The sequence below is a fragment of the Orycteropus afer genome, unplaced genomic scaffold (genome assembly GCF_000298275.1).
Source record: "Orycteropus afer afer isolate SDZICR_OR568_19922 unplaced genomic scaffold, OryAfe1.0 scaffold00475, whole genome shotgun sequence".
NCBI classification, from domain to species: domain Eukaryota; kingdom Metazoa; phylum Chordata; class Mammalia; order Tubulidentata; family Orycteropodidae; genus Orycteropus; species Orycteropus afer.
Window position 1 is genome coordinate 1,223,976 of NW_006922062.1, and position 19,518 is coordinate 1,243,493.

A 19,518-nucleotide genomic window follows, 5' to 3' on the forward strand; every position below is an offset into this window, starting at 1 on the left:
GAAGGAAATTTTCTTTGTTGGTTACCAGGGGTGGGAGGGGAGGGGAGGGAACACTGGAAAAAAATTTTAAACAATAATAATAATAATAAATTAAAAAACAAAAACCCTTACTGGATTTTTTTTTTTTTGAGCCATTTTCAACACTGGCCCATATTAACAGCCCAGAAATAAAGCATATATGTGAAAAACTTAATGATAGGCTCAGGCAGAGCTCAATTAAATTATTTACATGTATTTACTCAAAGTTCTGTACCCCCAAAGGTTAAGCATTAACGTAACATAAAATAACAGCAGTACATCACTCAACATTTCAAAAATCCATACTGCTATATAATTAAGGATTTACCAGTGAGTAATTTTCAAAACAAACAAAAAAATGCTCTTCCTTCTAAGGTGTTGACAGGCTGGTACTAACAATGGCATACAAGTAATCACTGAAACCACTCGTCCCACTTCCAGCTCAACTGTTGGGCTTAGAAGCCCTGAGAATAAAAGGCATTCCTTTTTGGAGCCTTTCAGCAAGTACCCACAGCTGTGGTATCAGGTTCACGTCTTAGCACATTTCAGGACTTGATTCATAGTACAGCTACCAGGGTCTGTCAAACTCACCAGATGTTATCCAGCCTCCCATAGAGCTGGATTTAACCACTCAGGTCGTTCTCCTACAAACTGCACCCTCACTCCATCTGAAAACAATCTCAAACCCTCTTGTATTCCTGTAGAGTATTTGGAGAAGGGTTAAACAGATCAGGGATTAGAGTGAGGCGCCTCAAGCTCATTGCAGGAGGCACTCACCTTCAGTCCTGGCCCTGGAGTTAAATACCAGAGAGCGAACACTCCAGTTCAGAGGCCTTGCCACAGACTGGGGCTGGTTTCATTTTCTGAACTGTTGGTGGCAAGGCGCAGGTGTGCCATCTGCCTCAGGACTAGGCGGTAGCTGATCCACCTGAGTTCCCTGAGTGTTTGCGAGTTGGAGAGTGTCTTTGATTGTTAATCTTGCTTCAGGAATTAGGTTCAGAACTTCAAATGCTTTTTCTTCTCCCGGAGAAGAAAGCGACACGTTTTAGACCCACAATCTGGAAAGGAAGCATGAAGAGTGGAATCAAGTGAAATGCAATGTAAAACCAGAGTGAAAAAGGAGCAATTTCTGTGACAACAGAATTATTTTAGGGCAACTGTATTGGAAAAAGAGGAGCTCTGGTGGCGCAGTGATTAAACGCTTAGTTGTTCGTTGAAAAGTCAGTGGTTGCAACCCACCAGCCACTCTGCAGCGGAAAAATGAGGCAGTCTGCTTCTATAAGGATTATAGCCTTGGGAATCCTAAGAGGTAGTTCTACTCTGTCCTATAGGGTCCATTGCTATGAGTCAGAGTCAACTTCACAATGAGCTTGAATTCTCTTGGTATTAGAACAAGCAGGACTTGAAAACATGTGATGATCTGGGAGAAACTGCCCAGACCATCCTCTATCATATCTTTCATCAAAGACTTTGCTGCACGGTAATGGTGATCACCTGTGCTTCCTGGTGACCCCTGTGTCCCTAAGTAGAGCTACATTCCACAAGGTTGCAAGTGCCTATAACCAAAACAAAACTGACTGTGGAGTCGGATCCGACTCATAGCAACCCCTCCTTGGGTTTCCAACGCAGTATCATTACAGAAGTAGATTACCCAACCTTCCTTCCAAGGAGTGGCTGGTAGGTTTGAACAACCAGCCTTCTGGTTAACAGTCAAGTGTCTTAGGCACTGTGCCACCAGAGTTCCCACAAGTGGCAATGGGCTTTCAGAAGTAGATCACTTGGCTTTCTTCCTACAGGCCTAAGGTTGGATTCCAGCTGCCAACCTATTAGTTAGTAGCTGAGTACTTAACCATTGAGGGACTTCATTGACATAGGTTATATATGTCAATTTACCTTCATCCCTGGATTCTATTCTTTCAACCAAGTCACCAGAAATCACCTCCAAAGTAGAATGTAGTCTCCTAAAAGGATTCCCAGTTTACAGTTTTGCTCCCACCCAACATACTCTGTGGCAGCCAGTGCCATATTTCTAAAACACAAATTGCTCAATGATCATCAACTGTGAAGCTCAAACTTCTAGATATATCCCAAGCCTCTGTGATCTGGTTCCTGCCATCCCCCTACCCACAGTCTCCCTAGTCATCCTCTCTTTGCTCTTTGCTCTTTGCTCTTGTGCCTGTTTTTCAAATCCAACATGCTCTTTCTCAGTGCTGTCTCTTCACAAATATTCCCCCACCTACAACTTTTTTCTCTCTTCTCTTAGCTAGCATTTACTTACTTACCTTCCATAGACCAGCCTGAGGTTTCTTAAGGAAGATAGGTCCCCTGCATGTGGTCTTGTTGTACTTTGTACTCTCTTTGGTGACCCCTTTGGGTTTCTGAGGTGGTAAATCTTTATGGATGTAGATTGCCCAGTCTTCCTTCTGTGGAGTGGCTGGTGGATTTGAACCATCAACCTTCTGGTTAGCAGTAAAATGCCTTAGGTACTATGCCACCAGAGCTCCTTTGTCAAAAATCAATTGTCTCCTATAGCTTGGATAAACCTTGAAAACATTACGCTAATTCAGAAAAGTCAGTCAAGAAGTCCACATATTTTATGATTCCATTTATTTGAAAGTCCAGAATAGAGAAATCTCTAGACATAGAAAGTAGATTAGTGGTTTCTTAGCCTTTTCATGACCTCTAGAACATATATTGCCCACAAATATTTTCAGCCTTTCTGGTTTCTCTAGAACCTGCTGTCCCAGCTGTGGTACATGCTGCTGCCCAACGGGGAATGTATACCTGCATGAATCTGAAGAAACATGCCTTACCCACTAATCCTATCACCAGATGTTTCTTGGGATATATGTGTCCCACATAATTGTATCAAAATCCACATTATCTTGGAAAAATATTTTTCCTTGATTTCAGTAAGACTTCCATTACTGAAAACACAGGTATCAATAAAAAAACCTCAAAGCTGAAAATAATTCAGTCATGAAAGAGTTAAGACTTGAGGAGAGATGGGGGCTAGGGGACTGATAGCTAAAGGGTACAGGATTTCCTTTTGAGGTGATAAAAATGTTCTAAAGTTGTGACAATGATTGCATGTATCTGTGAATATATTAAAACATGGGTGTACTGTACAGTTTGTAAATTATATCTCAATGAAGCTGTTTTTTTTTTTTTTTTTTTTAAATAAAAGTTGTCTGCCTTCCGTATTAGCTTGTTGTTGATGGTGGTGTCAAGTCAGGTCCAATTCATAGCAACCCTGCGTACAACAGAATGAAGCACCGCCTAGTCCTGCACCATCCTCACAATCCATGCTATGCTTGAGCCCATCTTCCCAAGCCATTGTATCCATCCATCTCGTTAAGGGTCTTCCCCTGTTCATTGACCCCCCTACTTTACCAACCATGATATCCTTCTCCAGAGAATGGTCCCTTCTGGTAACATGACCATTCTCACTTCTAAGGAGCATTCCTGCTGCACTTCTTCCAGGACAGATTTTTTCATTCTTCTAGCAGTCCATGGTATTTTCACTACTCTGCTAACACCACAATTCAAAGACATCAACTCTTCTTCAGTCTTTCTTATTCATTGTCCAGCTTTCACATGCATAGGAGACAACTGAAAATACCATGGCTTGCACTTCTTTGCTCTTTAACACTTTTAATAGGTCTTTTGCAACAGATCTTCCTAGAGCAATACGACATCCATCACTCATCTATCAGTTTGTTACACTATGGTGGCTTGCATGTTGATGTGGTACTGGAAGCTATGCCACAGGTATATCAAATACCAGCAGAGTCACTCATGGTGGACAGGAATCAAAGGAGCTTCCGGACTAAAACAGAAACTTCTGAAAAAATTGGCTGCTGCAAACCTTATGAATAGCCATGAAACACTGTCGCTATTAGTTTATAACTACTCTAAGAGTAAAGATTGCAGTAACCGGGTAAGTTGAGAACTAAAGACTCATTGCTCGTGTATTTGTTTTTGTTGTTGCTTATTTGTTTGTTCACTAAATTCATGAATTCCTTCAACAAGTGTATAATGAGCATTTACTGTGAGCCAGGCACTATGCCAAATCCTAGGAAGAGAGTGTTGAACCAAGCAGACCCAGTTAGTCCCCAACTATGTGGTCAGGTTTCAATGATCTTCCAATTAATAACTAAACTTCCCAGCTTTATTTTAATAGCACCCCATTTTTATCCTAGGTTATTCAGGGAAGAATCTAAGCATAATTAGAGAATTATCCATATTTTCCCAGGAGCTCTGGTGGTGTAGTGGTTGAATCATTCAGCAGCTAACCAACACCCATGGAAACAGTAATCAAGAAATCAGATATCATATTGCACTGGGCAAATCTGCTGCAAGGGACCTCTTTAAAATGTTAAAGAGAAAAGATGTCACTTTGAAGACTAAGGTAAGCTTAACCTGAGCCATGATACTTTCAGTTGTTTCATATGCACATGAAAGCTGGACAATGAATAAGGAAGATTGAAGAAGAGTTGATGTCTTTGAACTGTGGTGTTGGCAAAGAATACTGAAAATATGAGTATCAAATGCCAGAAGAACAAACAAATTTGTCCTGGAAGAAGTGCAGACGGAATACTCCTTAGGAGAGTCAGTCTCACTTACTTTGGTCATGTTGTCAGAAGGGACCACTCCCTGGAGAAAGATATCATGCTTGGTAAAATATGAGGTCAAAGAAAAGGGGAAGACCCTCAATGAGATGGATTGATACAGTGGTGGCAAGGATGGACCTAAGCATAGTAAGGACTATGAGGGTAGTGTAGGACTGCACCTAACCTGTGCTATTGTACATAGGGTCACCATGTGTCAGAGCCAACCTAAGGGTTCCTAACAATAACAACAGGAGCTCTGGTAGCATAGTGCGTAAGGCACTTGACTGCTAACCAGAAGGCTGGCGGTTCAAACCCACCAGCCACTCCTTGGAAGGAAAGTTGGGCAATCTACTTCCATAGTGATACTGCCTCAGAAACCCAAGGAGGGGTTGCTATGAGTTGGGGACGACTCGATACCACATAACAACAACAATAGCAACAACAACTTGTATCACAATAACTCTTTGGCAATTTCAATTATAAACATTAAACTACATCAAAAACAACTGGTTGAAGGGATTGAAGATCTAATCACCCAGTAGTAGGTACAAACTAGAATAGATTCAAACTATACAAGAAGAGAAGTGAACTAGATGGGATTCATTTTTGTAGAGGTTCATTTTGAGGATGAGAATCCCTGACTGGTACAAACATTTAACATGCTCATTAGGTTCCAATTTCAGTTCACTCAAGCACCTTGGAAGAAAGGCCTGGCAATCTACTTCTGAAAGCTCATAGCCTTTAAAAATCCTGTAGAGTGTAGCTCTACTCTGACACACATAGGGTTGCCAGGAGTTAGAATATACTTGAAGGCAACCAAAAAATCTGAAGACATTCCTCACAGAACTCAGGCAGAAAACCAAATGCTCTGAGGAGAGAGAGAAAAGAGTTTGGGTGAGGGGCGATCAGGACAGATGGAAATGGAGGCAGGAAACCCAAGAAATGAGCGAGTCACAGAAAGGGGAGAGCTAAAAGTTCATGAGGCACAGTTTTCTGATTACCTTTCCTTAAAACAAATTATATTACCTTTCCATTCAATGATCTAAATTTTCCTTTATAAATAAATGTTTAAGTATAATATATAAGACAATAAAAGATAAATAGTAATACATGTATTACAAAGCTATGACGAAAATAAAAACAGTGGTATCCCCATGTCTCTTCATGTTGTTATTATTGTTGTCATGTTCCATCACATCACCTCCGACTCATAGCAACCTTATGTAGAACAAAACAAAACACTGCCCATTCCTGTGCCAGCCTCATGATCCCTATTATACTTGAGCCCATCACTGCAGCCATCATGTCAGTCCATCTCGTTGAAGGCTTTCCCCTCCTTTGTTGACCCTCCACTTTACCAAGCATGTCCAGAGAATGGTCCCTTCTGACATGACCAAAGTAGGTGATATGAAGTCTGACCATCCTCACTTCCAAGGAACATTCTGGCTGCACTTCTTCCAGGACAGATTTGTTAGTTCTTTTAGCACTCCACAGTACTTTCAGCATTCTTCACCAGCACCACAACTCAAAAGCATCAACTCTTCTTCCATCTTCTTTATTCACTGTGTCAATCCATCTCGTTGAAGTCCTTCCCCTCTTTCATTGACCCTCCACATTACCAAGCATGACATCCTTTTCCAGGGAATGGTCCCTTCTGACAACATGACCAAAGTAGGTGAGAAGAAGTCTAGCCATTCTTGCTTCAAAGGAGCATTTTGGCTGCACTTCCTCCAGGACAGATCTGTTAGTTCTTTTAATAGTCCATGGCATCCTCAGAATTCTTTGCCAGCATCACAACTCAAAAGCATCAACTGTTCTTCGGTCTTCCTTATTCATTGTCCAGCTCTCACATGCATACGAGGCAATTGAAAATATCATGGCTTGTGTCAGGAACACCTTAGTCTTCAAGGAGACATCCTTGCTCCTCAGCACTTGAAACAGTTCCTTCGCAGCTGACCTGCCCAGTGCTGTACGTCGTCTAATGTCCTGACTGCTGCTTCCATCGGCATTGATTATAGAACCAAGCAATGTGAAATCTTTGATAACCTCAATGTTTTCTCCATTTATCATGATGCTGCTTATTGGTCCAGTTGTGAGGAATTTTGTTTTCTTTATATTGAGATGTAATCCATACTGCAGACTGTATTCTTCAATTTTCATCTGTAAGTGCCTCAAGTCATCCTCACTTTCAGCAAGCAAAGTTGTATCATCTGTGTATCTCAGGTTGTTAATGATTCTTCCTCCAATCCTGATGCCATGGTTTTTTTCATATACTCCAGCTTTGGACTACCAGAAGAACCAACAAATCTCTCCTGGAAGAAGTGCAGCCAGAATGCTTCTTAGAAGCAAGAATAGCCAGACTTTGTCTCACCTAGTCTGGTCATGTTGTCAGAAGGGACCAGTCACAGAGAATGATTTCATGCTTGCTAAAGTGGAGAGTCAGGGGAAAAAGGAAAGACCCTCAATAAGATGGACTGACACAGTGCCTGTACCCATGGGCTCTAGCATAGTAAGGTTTGTGAGTATGGCACAGAACCTGGTAGTGTTTTGTTCTGTTGTACACAGAGTTGCTATGAGTTGGAATGAACTCAGTGGCACCTAACAATAACAACCCAGTCATCTGGTAGGAATCACAATGACTATGGCTGAAAGAGCCATATTAAGTAATTCACTGTACTGCAAGGTGCATAGTGCACGGTAGGGGCCTGGGGCTGAGTATCGATCAACATGCCAGCTTTGGTGCAGTTTGGCTGTTTCCTAAGTACGTAACTTGGATGCATTTATTAGCCTCTGTACCACAATTTTCCTGGCTGTAAACTATTGTTGTTGTTGTTGTTATGTGCCATCGAGTCAGACCCAACTCATAGCAACCCCTCCTTGGGTTGCTGACACAGTATCACTATGGAAGCAGATTGCCCCATCTTCCTTCCAAGGAGTGGCTGGTGGGTTTGAACTGCCAGCATTCTGGTTAGCAGTCAAGTGCCTTAGGCACTATGCTACCAGACCTCCTATGATCATTATTTCTACTTTACAGAATCGATGTGACTATTAACTGAGATGACGTCTATGAAGCAGTTAGAACAGTGCCAGATCTGTAGTTGATACTTTATCAAAAATACCCATGAATAAGACATCAGTATTAACTCAAAGTAGCACCTTGACTTTCAGAGATCCAGGACATGAACCGTAAAGACAGTGTAACTGTGGTTGGGCAGAGGATGTTTTGCCTCGGGATGTTCTTGGTGGTGGTAGTAGCTACCGTGGAGTCAGTTCCAAATATAATATGTAAAACAGCCAATTCCCTATATCAATTTAACTTGGAGGTGGGGGTAGGTGGGAAAAACACATCTCTAGGGCAACTTTCGGGAGCTCTGGTAGCATAGTGCCTAAAGCACTTGACTGCTAACCAGGAGGCTGGCGGTTCAAACCCATCTGCCACTCCTCAGAAGAAAGGTTGGACAATCTACTTTTGTAGTGATACCCCCTCGAAACCCAAGGAGGGGTCTCTATGATTCAAGTCTGACTCGATGGCACAGAACAACAACAACAATAGGGCAACTTTCTAGACTTGGAGAAAGGGTTAAAGTTCTGATTTTGAGATGTATGTGAACTTTCTTTTTAGTGAAATTATACACAGCCAGAGATAGGCCATTTCCATAATTTGCACACGTGCAGTTCAGTGACAGTGATTAAATTCTTCAAATTATGCTGCCACTCTCACTATCCTTTCCCAAATTATTCCATCAGCATCTCTACACTCACTGTCCCGTAGGTTTCTCACCCAGTATTCCAAGTGGCCCTTATCAATTTGATCTCATAGGGATAATTCTTTAAAAGGACACAGTGTTCAAAGCAGATCACAAAACAAAACAAAACAAAACAAAAAAAAAAGGAAGCTCTTTACTAATTAAAATAAATTATTTTTGGGGGGCAGGGTATTTAAAGAAGATTTCTGGGATAATTTTGATTTAAAGTTTAAAGATTATCTCAGAGCATTCATTTCAGGAGTTCAACCATCCTCAATGGCTCAAGAAAGTGTGGATTTCCGTAAGCATTTTAATTCTGTTCTGCATTTTCCCCTCTTTTGACCAGGATTCTTCTATAGAGTCTTTGATTAAACCATTCTGTAATGGTAGCCAGGCACCATCCAGTTCTGCTGGTCTCATGGTAAAAGAGGCAGTTGCACAAACAACACTATTTCATGACTCTTTCTGGTCAATGAATTCCTCTCCCTGGACCCTTTTTCTCTATTTTCCAAGTGCCTGTCCTCATTCTCAAGAACCAGAGAGAGGAATTGAGTGTAAGCAGAAAACCATCTCTGCTATTTCTTTCTAATGGATAGCGCTGGTCATACAGAGGCACCCAATTTGTTGACTGGGTGACCTTTCACGTTTTGTTATTCCATCCAAGTTCCTGTGCAGTCCAACTAACACAATGAAAATAAATATCTCAGTGTAGCCCTAAAAAAGTGCCAAGCCTCTGGTCACTTGTTTCCATATCCCAAGCAATATTTGCTACCCTTGTTGCAATTAAATTTTAGTCCAGTGGTATAGTCTGAAAAGTTCTTCATGTGGCTTTGTTATGGGGGTGGCCTTCTATGCTTTAGAGAAGTAATCAGAAACTACCAAAATGAGGGAACAAATGGAATATACTAAGTATGAGGCCTGGCCCCTTTTACCCTCAGTGCCTTCCAATAAATTACTTTTGGAAGAACAAATACGAGCCTGTGTTGCCACATCCATTTCTGGATTACTTTCTCTGGCTCACAGCTTGTGCTTTATTTTTGCCTCTGCTACTTAGAAGCCTAGAGACTTCAGTTGAAAACAAAAACTTTATTTTATGTCACAATGACTAATACATGATGGTGATATTTAGTTTGGTGTTTTTTTCTCCAAAAACTAATTGACCCTTAAATCAGTAACTTTTTTTACAGATTTTTTTTAAGTTGGATTTACAAATATTAAACGGCACACTGTCAAATTCCCCAAATTTGTCTTCATTCCCCTACAATGCTATTTTCTTCTATTTTGCCTCCAGTCTGTTGAATAATGTCTATGTTATTTTATTTTATTTGCTAGTTCTCTCATGTGGTCTTCCTTTATCTTCATCTCATGAACATAGTTCTGTGTTTCCCAAAACTGTTGTTCTTGCTATTGGTTGCCATCAACATGAGTTTCAACTTATGGTGATACCCTGCAACAGAGTAGAACCACCCCATAAGGTTTCCTGAGCTGTAATCTTTACAGAGGTACCTGGCACAGTAGTTAAAATGCTCAGCTGCTAACCAAAAGATTGGCGATTTAAACCCTCTAACCACTCTGCTCTGTGGGAGAGAGAGGAGACAGTCTGCTTCTGTAAAGACGTACAACCTTGAAAACCCTACGGGACAGTTCTCCTCTGTCCTATAGGGTCACTATGAGTTACAATTGACTCGATGGATTTGGTGTTTGTCATGGGTTATCATTATTGAAGCAGATTGCCAGGTCTCTCGCCTGCAGAGCCATTAGGTGAGTTCGAACAGCCAATCTTTTAGGTAGCAGCCAAGTGCTTAACCAACACATAACCAGGGCTCCTTCCCCAAATCTTTAGTGACCGAAATTCCTGCAGTAGAAAATAGGACACTCATTAAAGATCTCTTTCCTTCATGCCCATCATCGCCCACATATATCCCCATTAAGAACAAAAAATCACCCATTTAGAAGAACTATGATTCTTTACTTTACCTATTTTTTTATGCCTGTCAATTTTCCCAAGCTAAGGGAAAAAAAAAATTTTATTTGCAACATTCTCCACAAATATGCTACACATGGTTTTCAGAGCTAAAAACGCATCATCTCCTCCAAGTGTAAATATTTTCTTGGGATGAAAAATCCAATAAAACCACAGGTCTCTAGCCTTTGTGGTTGTTATAAACAAGCTTTGCTTTTAGAGCTTTCAATCTCTAAATGTGACAGCTACGACTTGATTTTATTTTAAAGGTTATACTTTGCCTTTTTTGTGCGTGTTTGCAAGATTTATTCATATGTGGTTAAATGTTTCCACAGCTCTGAAGTCACCTGCTAGGAGCAGCCCCACTCTCCACATGGGAAATCATTTACGGGAAGAGAACAGTATTCCCTTTGTGTCTTTAACCAAGCTGGCTCCGCCTCACCTTCACAATTAACTGAGTTTCCAAAATTATTTTCCTGGTGCACACTGTGATTCTTTTCTTCTCCTCAAGTAGAGAACAAGATTGCCTTATCCCAAATCTGTACTTCAGCTTTTGAATGTCAACAATGCTTTCACTCTCCTGAACTGGTGTTTAGCTGAGCCCCTGAAGAGTCCGGTGTCATATGAAGAATCTGTGGATGTAGCAAAAGTTACTTGACTTCTCCAGGTCTTAGTTTCCACGTAAACACATCTCCTACCACCCCCAATACCCTTACTGACTTCTTATTGATTGTTTCTTACAAGGTAAATTCTACAATGTGACTATGTCTTGGTGTTGATGTTATGATATTTATCTCTATTTATGCTTGTGTTTCTACAAATTCAACAATAAATATACATTATATATCAAGGAGTGTCTGGTTGGCACAAATAGTGAAGCTCTTGACTAGTACCTGAAAGGTTGGGAGTTTGAATCCACCCAGAAATGACTCAGAAAAAAGGCCTGGTGGTCTACTTTGAAAGGCCAAAGCTACTGAAAATCCTATGCCACCCAGTTCTACTCTAAAACACAGCATTGCTCTAAGTTTGTTTGTTTGTACATCAAAAGGGGGAAACCATTTTCTTGAAATGAAATCACACAAAGAGGAGATAAATCCTACGGATCACCAACAGATTGTGATTCTAACCATTTACTTTCTCCACAGCAGGTTGTGTGTGCATTCCACTCGGCCCAGCCAGAAGAGAGAGGAAAAACAGAGCTACACAGGCCCACTGTTCTCTCCTGAGTTCTTGCAACAACTGTTTTGGATGGCAACATAGATACCCTGAGTAATAATGTCACAACTGGCTGCCAATCATTGGGGACTAAATATAGCCAACATTTCAGAGGCTTTTGCCCTTCCACTGCTTGCTTTCTCTTTGTCCACTTCAGAACATCTTATATTTTATGAAGGAGAAATGCTTGTAGTACAGCTGTTCTTTGAGCCATATAGTAAAATAATTAACTACCCACAGTCCCTTTCCAGACCTCTCTCTTTCCTTTCTGCAGTGGTCAAGTGGAAGCAAAACCTTCTTTCAGAATCATAAAACTTATGACTGAAAAGGCCATATCTTAGTTATCTGCTGTTGTTGTTGTTGTTGTTATGTGCCGTCAAGTCGGCCCCAACTCATAGCGACCCCCCTCCTTGGGTTTCTGAAGCAGTATCACTATGGAAGTAGATTGCCCAACTTTCCTTCCGAGGAGTGGCTGGTGAGTTTGAACTGCCAGCCTTCTGATTAGCAGTCAAGTGCCTTAGGCACTATGCTACCAGAGCTCCCAATGAGAACCCGGTAGGTCACAACTGTCCGATCCCATTGCGCCTATATACAACAACAGTGCATAGAAAGCACTTAGCCTTCTGGGCAGAATACTCACTCACTGCCACCAAGTGGGATCCAACTCATAGTGACCCCACCTTGGGTTTCCAAGTCAGTATCACTATGGAAGTAGATTGCCCAAGCTTCCTTCTGATGAGTGGCTGGTGGGTTTGAGCCACCAGCCTCCTGGGTAGTGGTCAAATACCTTAGGCACTATACCACCAGAGCTCCTTAGTTCTCTACTGATGTAATAACAGAAATAGCATGAATGGATGGCTTCAACAAACAGAAATCTATTTTCTTACAGTTCAGTAGACTAGAAATCCATGTTCAGAGTGCCGGCTCCAAGGCTAGACTAAGCTAGAACTCTTAGTTCAGAGTTCTGGCTAAGGGACGACCAGGCTAGAAGGCCAAGTTCAGACAGTAGGCCCTAGAGGTTGAGTAGAAGCCTCTCAACCTTGGGCTTCAGCTTTGCCTTCCAGACCCACTAGAGCAAGTTAGAGGCTTTTCCTAACTCACGCAGCTACTGGTTACCCAGGTTGACAAATCCAAGATCAGCAGGTAAAATGGCAAATTGGTGGTTGACAAGCTGTGAAGGCAATAATCCCAGGATCATCAGACAACATGGCAGGCCACTGGTTCAAGTTCAGGAACTAGAGATGCAGACTGAACCTCTGGTAAAGTTGTGTGTCAACTTGGCTGGACAGTAGTTTGGGGTAGCTGGGCAACTAGATGTAGCTATTCCCTATGATGAGACTGGTAATCAACTCCAAGGTGGAATCTGCTGTGCGCACCTAAGTAGCTGCCTTCAGGATGTGGCCTGCTTCCAGTATATAAGAAAAATTTTTGAGAAAAATTTCAAGCTTTGAAAAAGGTCCCTAGCTTTTGGCACATCTGGACCCTGTACCTGACCAAGTCTTCATCTCACTGGCCTAACATGTTGCCTGTCAATCTTAGGGTTGTTCCTGAACTTGAATTAGTGGCCTGCCATGCTGTCTGCTAATTTTTGGACTATGTCATTTTATTTGTCAGTCTTGGGATTGTCAGCCTGAGAAGCCAGCAGCTGTGTGAGTCAGGAAAAGCCTACAGCTTTAGTTGGCCTGGAATGGAGGCAGAGCTGAAGCCCAAGGTTGAAGGGATTTCACTCAGCTGCTAGAGCTGGAACTTTGAACTTGGATTTCTAGCCTCCTAAACTTACAGTTTAGGAGGGACCAGGACAGAATAAGGAAGCAGGGGCAGGGATTCAGGTAAGGCCGGGGACCCAGGTCACAGCCTTCCCAGGTGGCGGGAAAGCAGAGAAAAAGCTGGGGGGAGGGCACCAGGACAGAGCTATGAAGTAGAAGCAGGGATCCAAGTAAGGCTGCAGACCCAGGCTACACTCTTCCCAAGCGGCAGGAAAGAGGGAGAGATCTATGTAAGGGGAGGGTGCGGAGCCTGGCGAGGTTTTGAACAGCTAAGGGGGACAAACTTGTCTGTCAGTTTGTCCTACTGTGGTGGTGTGCTGCTGTGAGGCTTGAGGCTGTGCCACCGGTGTCTCAAGCCCAGTAGGGCTGCACATGGTGCACAGGTTTCAACAGCTTACAAACTGAGACAGACTAGGAAGAAGAAAGAGGCCATTCACTTCTCAAAGGATTAGCCAGGAGAAACCTTATGAATAGCAGAGAAACCCTGTCTGATACATTACTGGGCAACTTTATGAAGAGCCCAGAAACACTTTTCAATACAGTGCAGGAGTATAAGGCACTTAGGTCAGAAAGCTTTCAAAATAGGACCAGGAAAGAGCTGCATCATCAGACTAGAAGCACCTTTAATGATATGGATAAGGTAAAGCTTTCAAGACCTCCATTTCCTGACATGGCATGACTCAAATTGAGGAGAACTAGCTGCAAACATTCATTAATAATCGAAACATGAAATGTGTGAAGCATGATCTAGGAAAATTGAAAGTTGTCAAAATGAAATGGAACGCATAAAGATTGATATCCTTGGCATCAGTGAGCTGAAATGGACTGGTTTTGGCCATTTTGAATCAGAACACCATGTGTTCTACTATGTCAGGAATGACAATTTGAAGAGGAATAGCATGGTGTTCATCATTATAAAGGATGTTTCAAGATCTGTCCTGAAGTACAATGCTGTCAGTGATAGAATAATATCCATGTACCTACAAGGAAGACCCATTAATATGACTATTACTGAAATTTATGCACCAATCACCAAAGCCAAAGATGAGGACATTGAAAATTTTTATCAGCTTCTGCAGTCTGAAATTGACCAAACATGCAATCAGGATGTGTTAATTATCACTGGTGACTGGAATGCCAAAGTTGGAAATAAAGAAGAATTGCCAGTAGTTCTATCATGTGATCTCCAGCACTATTTCTGTCACCAAGGCCAAATTTTCCAACTACTGGTGATTCTTCTTTGTTTCCAACTTTTGCATTCCAATCACCAGTGATAAGCAACACATCTTGATTACATGTTCAGTTACTTGACTGCTAACCAGAAGGCTGGAGGTTCAAACCAACCAGCCACTCTTCAGAAGGAAGGTTGGGTAATCTACTTCTGTAGTGATACTGCCTTGGAAACCCAAGGCGGGTTGCTATGAGTCAGGTCCAACTCCACGGCAGTGGTTGCTTTTGCATTGCATTATGTGGATGAGAATAATACTCTTGTGATACATTCTGATAGGCACTCTGGTGGTGTTAAGGCATTTGGCTGTTAACCAAAACGTCAGTGGTTCAAACCCGCTAGACATTCTGTGGAAGAAAGTTGAGGCAGTCTGCTTCCATAAAGATTTACACCCTTGGAAACCCAGTGGGGGTTGCCATGAATCAAAATCAACTCAATGATAATGAGTTTGTTTTTTTTTTGTTTGTTTGTTTTATTCAGTTATAGCTTGCCTTTGAAAGAGAGGAGTAAGTGAGATCCATGATCTGTTATCTCCCTAAATGAGAATTCCTTCTAGCCCTTGAGTTTTCAGCTGCAACTTGGAGGTGATGAAGATAGAAATAGACTTGGACCTCACATTCCTGATTGCTGAGGCAGGACACAGCCTGACTTTAGAGACCCTGACAGCAGTGGTCTGGATAAGACATTTGTTGTTGTTGTTGTTAGTTGCATACAACAAAATGAAACATCACCCAACCATGCACTTTCTTCATTCACAATCATTGCCATGCTCGACTCCACTGATGTGGCTGTTACATGTACAAGTTTTGGTGGTGTAGTGCTTAAGCCATTTGACTGCTAACCACAAGGCTGGCAATTCAAACCTACCAGCCCCTTGCTGGAAGGAAGACTGGGCAATCTACTTCCATAGAGATACCACCTTGGAAAACCAAGGAGGGGTCGCTACGAGTTAGATCCGACTCAAAGGCAGTGAGTTTGTTTTTTGTTTTTTGTTTTTTTTTCTCCCATCCTAGAGGGCTTCTCTTCCAGCACTGTATCTGACTCATTGTGTTTTTATTAGGTAACTTTCAGAAGTAGATCTTTAACCTTTCTGCAGTCTGGAAGCTCTGCTGAAACCTGTCCATCAGGATGAACCTGCTAAGAATTGGCCATTTCCATTTCTTATCTTTTCTGTCTTCATAAACATTTATTAAAGGTGCAAATAGACACAACCACAGATGATTTGGGGGAAGAGTTGAGGTCAGAGAAACAGACATGTAGACATGTTAGTTATACTTTCAGTGACTGTTGGCAATACGATCGTGACTTAGGTTCACATGAAGGAGCTCTGGTGGAATAGTGGATAAGGCATTTGGCTGCTAACCAGAAGGTCGGTGGTTCAAACCCACCAGCTGCTCTGCACAAGGAAGATGGGACAATCTACTTCTGAAAAGATCTATAGCCTCTGAAACCCAATGGAGGCTGCTATGAGTTGAAATAGACTTGATGGCAGTGAGTTTGTTTTTTGTTTTTTTTTTTCCGGTGGGTTCATGATGCTCGGATATATGACAGCTTGATCCACGTGAGCTTATCGTAAAGCTTTTCCTATTTTCTATAGTGAAAACAACTCAGTGTTTATGAGGAAGAGGCTAAGAAATCAACCAGCACAGGCCAGGCATTATCTTATCCATGTTGGCAACAGGACTTTGTTCGTCTTCACAACAACCCTGACAGCCACGAAGTCTACTTCTCATTTCAGAGATTTGGAAACAGACAGTCATCGAGGTTAAGCAACTTGCTTAATTCAAAGCTGCAGAGGAATGGCTTGGAGTTTAATTTGACAATAAAACCTATTGGCTTTGCTCCAAATCATCACTCTTAATGAAAACGCTAACCACTCAGAGCTAACCTCCAAAGTGTTGAAGAGGGTGTGAAGATGTAGGCTCTTCACTTCTCTGCAGGAGAACAAAACCCAGGCCACATTCTGCCTTTTTGTGAAGTTTACTAAAATATCACCACGATCCATTCAGGCAAATAATGGCTGGTTGAGGCAAAGCAAGCCCATGGAGCAGGATTGTGTGGTTATGATGATGGGTGGGAGGAAAGCCATTCAGGGTGTAGGAAACTGTGGTTGCTTTATTGTGTGGGAGTCACTGGCAACTAGAGCCCATAAGTACGATCCTCCCTTTCTTCTGGACACCACAGCTTGTAGAGATCCTCTTTGTTTGGGGCTCAGACTTCCAACTTCCTGAACTATTGTTGTTGTTATGTTATGTGCCATCGAGTCAGACACGACTCATAGCAACCCCTCGTTGGATTTCTGAGGCAGTATCACTATAGAAGTAGATTGCCCAACCTTCCTTCCGAGGAGTGGCTGGTGGGTGGGTTTGAACCGCCAGCTTTCTGGTTAGCAGTCAAGTGCCTTAGGCACTAAGCTACCAGAGCTCCTTAGCACCTTCCTTTCAAAAGCACCACCTCTGCAGGACCACTTCCTTTGTGAAATACACCCTTGCAATCTCTTTACAAATCAGTGCATCTTTAGATCCCTGAGTACTATGGCCTCATCTTAACTATCTCAACATCCACAAAGAAACTGACTTGCACTCCAGCAGTTCCCTTTGAATAAACCAGGGAAATAGAGAAGGGAAAATTAAGAGGGGCAAAGTCTGACTAATGAAAAAAAAAAAAAAAAAAAAACCTGTTGCTTTTTTCCCAGCTTTTCCAAGTTCTGCCACATCTGATCAAGTCCACTTTCCATGAATCATCTTGGCCATTCTTTCTCATCTTGATGCCTCACTTTCTCTCTTCAAAACTGCAAATTAGTAAATACTCACTCACTTGTAGCTCAAATGCATTCTGTCAGAAACAATTATTTTTCTGTTATTGGACAAGCCCAGACCCTAAGGCCTCACGATTAGTGACCTGCTCACAGTTTGTAAGTCACATCATGAAAATGGTTCCAGAAGCTGGATCTGATGGCCTTGACAGGTATCAATCACATCAGTGGGTGCATGGACCTATGGCTCTAAAATCTGAAGATAAAGGGGATCAAGGGAAAATACCACTTGGTTCTTATTTAATTTTAGAAAGTTTGCCTTTATAAATGCAGGACTTAATTAAGACAGTCACGAAGACCAGTGGGAGTCACTCCTGGAGCTCATTTTGCCTTCTCCTTCTTCCCAGCATGCTCAACTCTAGATCGGCTAGAGGGTGCTCATAACAGGATCTGTTGTTGGTATTAGCCACCTTCCTGTAGACCCCCAGCTCACATTGGATGTTTATGATCCTTAAGTATTTGATTGGCTGATTTTTGGAAGTTAGATTGCCAGACTTTCTCTCCTAGTCTTAGTCTAGAAGCACCACTGAAACCTGTTCCATATCATAGCAACAAGCAAGCCTCCAGTGACAGATGGGAGTCGGCTGAACAAGAGGTACATAGTCCAGGAATTGAATCCAGGTGTCCCACATGGGAGATCATCTTCAAAGTGTTGAGAAACCTTCAAATTTGAACTGTTGCTCTCAAATAAATCACTGTATAGATGCGTGCTGTTGTAGCTATTACAAAGCACTGTGATGAATATCCAGCGAAGCCCAGACATCGCTGTCATTTTGAAAATGCTGTTTATTTTGCATTGTTATTAATCAAGCATCCAAAAGACTTTAGTCCTTCACAGACAGGAAGGGGCAGTGGTCATAAGCATGTGTCCCACTCCATAACCTCACATCCAACCCCTGTCAATAGCTTGAAGCAAACTACACCTCAATTTCCTTATCAATAAAATGAGGATGGAGTTGCTCTAGAGGATTGGTTCAATGATTCAATTATTTCATTCACAGGGAGCATTTAGAAGTGCGTCTGGCCCATAGAATCATTAATGTTAGCTATGGGTGGTTCTTTGAACCCCTAGTAGCTTGATGGTTAAGCATGCAGCTGCAAATCAAAAACTCAACTGTTCAAACTCACTAGCCACCCCTATAAAGGTTACAGCCTGGGAAACCCTATGGAGAAGTGCTACTCTGTCCTATGGGGTCAACTCGACAACAACACCATAAATGGTCCAGACAGTTAATGCACGTGGCTGTTAACCGAAAGATTAAAAGTTTGAGTCCCCCCAGAGACATCTCAGAAGAAAGTCTGTCAATCTACTTCCAAAACACCAGCCACTGAAAATCCTATGAAGCAAGCTCTAATCTGACACACGTGGGATCCACCACTATTCGGCAACTGGAGTGTATTATTATTAATATTATTATTGCTTACACTGAAACACACAACTCAGATCTCTTCCCAATTTCTTTGTGGAAAGGAAGATAAGGTGGGCAAAGAGGAAACAAAAAAATTATAACATGCTAGGGTCCACAATGCCGGCCAGCCCGTCAGTCAGGCAGCCAGAGCGGCGTTCTGCCTTCCATCTCATCCCAGTGGCGCCCTCCACCCTCCTTCGGGGTCCATGGCGGCAGCTGCACCAGCAGCAGGCGGTCCCTCCAGGAGTCGCGCCTGGAGCCCAGCAGAGAACACGGAGCTTCCAGCCCAGCGCGGTGGAGGCTGCAGCGATGACCGCCAACATGGCGGCGGCGGTGGGCGCGGGCCCCGAGATGGTCCGTGGGCAGGTGTTCGACGTGGGGCCGCGCTACACCAACCTCTCCTACATCTGCAAGGGCACCTACCACGTGGTGTGGGTACTGAGAGGTGTCCAACAGGGAGACAAACTTGTCTGTCGGTTTGTCCTACCGTGGTGACATATTGATGTGAGTTTTGAGGCTGAGCCACTGGTGTTTCAAACCCAAACAGGATGCACATGGTGCACAGGTATCAGCCCAGCTTACAGACTGAGAAAGACTAGGAAGAAGGAAGAGGCCATCCATTTCTCAAAGAATTGGCCAGGGAAAACCTTATGAATAGCAAAGAAACACTGATAAATTACCGCACAACTTTATGAATAGTCGGGTTAAGTTAGAAGGCTCTCAAAACAGGACTGGGAAAGAGCTG